Source organism: Crassostrea angulata, chromosome 3 (assembly GCF_025612915.1).
Source record: "Crassostrea angulata isolate pt1a10 chromosome 3, ASM2561291v2, whole genome shotgun sequence".
Classification (NCBI taxonomy): Eukaryota; Metazoa; Mollusca; class Bivalvia; order Ostreida; family Ostreidae; genus Magallana; species Magallana angulata.
The window spans coordinates 51895411-51898606 of record NC_069113.1 but is presented as its reverse complement, the minus strand read 5'-3'; positions in this window follow the sequence as shown (position 1 = coordinate 51898606).

Here is a 3196-nt window from a genome sequence, read left to right as displayed (position 1 = left end):
TCGCCTGTTTTCTTCTTTTTTTTGTATAAACGTGTAGAAATGTAATTTTGCCAAATATGTATATCTGTTGGTAAATAAAGTTTTAAAATATGTCCCCTTCAAGTTTGTCGCTGACACCAACGTCTGTAGAATTTTGATAGGATAATTAAAACTTCTCCATTTCATAAAGTCATACAAGTTTTTTGTGCTTTGATCATTCAAATTGAGACTAGCTCTCTCCTCCTTTATATGCGTTTGACATATCTCGGTCTGTCTACAATGCTAATTCCTTGTTACAAGCAAAGAATCAATGTATGCTGGTGACAGTGTTTGATTTTACTTTGAAATATTAGCTGAGATATCGTCATTGGAGTCTTTAATCACGACATACAGGAAAATATTCGTCCCCATTTTATTTTCGCCCCTTTCGCCCTCGTTGTCAGTAGGCGCATTTAAGTCTGAGCAAATTCTAATGTCCTTTAACACAACTATGTCCGTGAAAATTAAAGCCGGTGCAAAACCGTTTACAAATGAAAATAGGCGAAAATAACACGGGGCGAAAACAACCGTACCGGTGTTATATAGTGCCTTTTCCCCCTAGCCATCTTTCCCCTCGGAAAAATGGCTATATAGCAGTTCTTCCCCCCGGAAAAATGGCTATATAGCAGTTTTCCCCCACGGAAAGCTGACTATATAGTGGGCTTTCCCCCTTTTTATAGCCAGATTACCCCCACGGAAAACCTACTATATAGTGGATTTTCCCCCATTTTTACTTTCCGGCCATGTTTATTGCAGACCATTCGTGACAATAATTTGCAATAATTGATATGATATTAATTTCTCACAAAAAAGGATAATTATGGCATTTATTAATACATAGAATAAAATACAAGGTTTTTCAACCCCAAATATGAACTAAGGCATGCGCCTTCATAACATTCATGTGTCATCGTCGTTTATTTCACCTGTTCTCACACCTTTTTGGAACGCCTTTTACACGGATTTCGGAATACCTCGAATCTTTTTCTTCTAATCGATGCTTATCTACAGTTTTGACTTCGACGTTATGAACACGCGAGAACACATTTGAGTGAAAATACGCCGGTTTGGAACTTTAATTTTCCAATGTATTACCATCAATGTATAAGCTTCTCCTAGGGAACTAACTGACCAATCTTGACTTAACTTTGTAGAGGAAGGAAATAAAAAGTGGAAATGTATTACTCCCTTAGTCCAAAAGGCTATCAATTTTAAATGAATACCCTTAGAATTGACGATCTTAAAAACAATTATATATTTCTTCTTCTAAATATCAAACGGGAGACAGGATGCAATGATATGATGAGAAACTGAAATGTTTTAGTATTACTTTGATTGATGGGGTTCAAAATCATGGGTAAGGGGTGTTTTAATTATGTATTAAAAGCATGTGTAAAGTTAGTGTTTACCATTTCGTTTTCAAGTTAGCCATGTTTATATTTTTAAGCACATTTCTACGGAACGCGAAATATTATGATGTAAACATTTTAAAAAACAATGAAATGTCTTCACAACCAGAACAATGTCAGTATCTTTGCTGGTTACTTTGGAAATTGTGAAATGGAGCCTGAACTAACTTTATGTTGTTCACTATTTAGTCCAAAAGGCTATCAATTTTAAATGAATACCGTTAGAATTGACGATCTTAAAAACAATTATATATTTCTTCTTCTAAATATCAAACGGGAGACAGGATGCAATTTTTCCACTTTTAAGTTTGCAACATGATTTATAAATATACAATTTTGAAAACGATGCCATATAAATCAAGATATACGATTCAATTACCTAAATATTTTATATTATTTGTTTCATATTTTTGCAATAAAGATTTACTTGTGTACCATATTATTTTTTCGAACAATTAAACAAGGGTAATTAAAAAAAACAAAACAAAAAAAAACCCCAATAAACAAACAACACATTTATTGTGATGAGCTGACTTTTTAAAATATAAGCTTGTTTTTCTAATGATCTAACAAGTAAAAAAGTCGTATATGCGCTTAGGTTGGTTATTTATTTTTGATTTTCGGTTTCTCCTTTTATGAATAAAAGTTAATTGATTTATTTATCTAATTATTTATTATATCATTAGTCATCTTATGAATTGACTTAATGTTTTGAAGAATAAGGAATTTTACCCGCATACCTTTTAAAAAATTTTGTCCGTAAATTAAAAAAAAAAAAAGAAGTAGCAGAATTAAACATAATTTTCAATCATTTGGATAAAGATATATATGAGTGATTGTGTATTTTTAAATGATGTTTTTACTTTTAAATGACCGTAAACATATGTTCATGTGGTCATCTATAGTTTTTGAGATATAAGGCCCTAAAAATACATATTCTTTATAATTGGATATCAAACATCGGGCTCGAAAACAAGAAAGGCTCCTACCCTGCATGGGGGCTTAAATTTTTCGGTGTCATCTACTAGTGGTATACCACTATCACTGTGAAAATATGGTGAATTGGTCATCTCTAGAATTTGAGATTCGAGTCCCCACTTAAAGAACACTATTCAATCATTATAATGGGGTTTTAAACATCGGGCCCTGAAACATCAAGGGCCCCTACCCTGAGGACTGAAATTTTCAGAGTCATCTTCAAGTGGTAAACCACTGCCACTATAAAAATATGGTGATACGGTCATCTCTAGTTTATGAGACATTAGACCCTAAAGAATATGCACTATAATTACTATAATAGGATTTTAAAAATCAGGCTCTGAAACATTGGAAACAAATTTCTCTAAAACAGAGGTTTAGCCTGGATGAAATTTTCACAAACAAACAAACAGTCTGATAGATTTATCAAAAAATTCCTAAAACATTCTCGCTTAATACAATTTCAGAACACAGAATTATGCATATAAGTGAATAACTTGTAAAACTTTTTTCAATAAATTACCTAAATTAAGTTCTATGTGTAATTCCATTACACACATGTTCAACTTTCAGCATTGTCTTTAAAAGTAATAAATCATCAAAACGAAACTTAACCTGTACAGATGAATGCAAATATACATGTATGCAACCTGGGAGTGTAGAGACATTGATTTTAATCCTTACTGGATTTCCATAAATATTTTTTTATAAAATCTGAACCAAAAACGTGAGGGAGAAACCCTACTATGGGGGAAAAGCTACTATATAGTAGCTTTTCCCCCTAGGGGGAA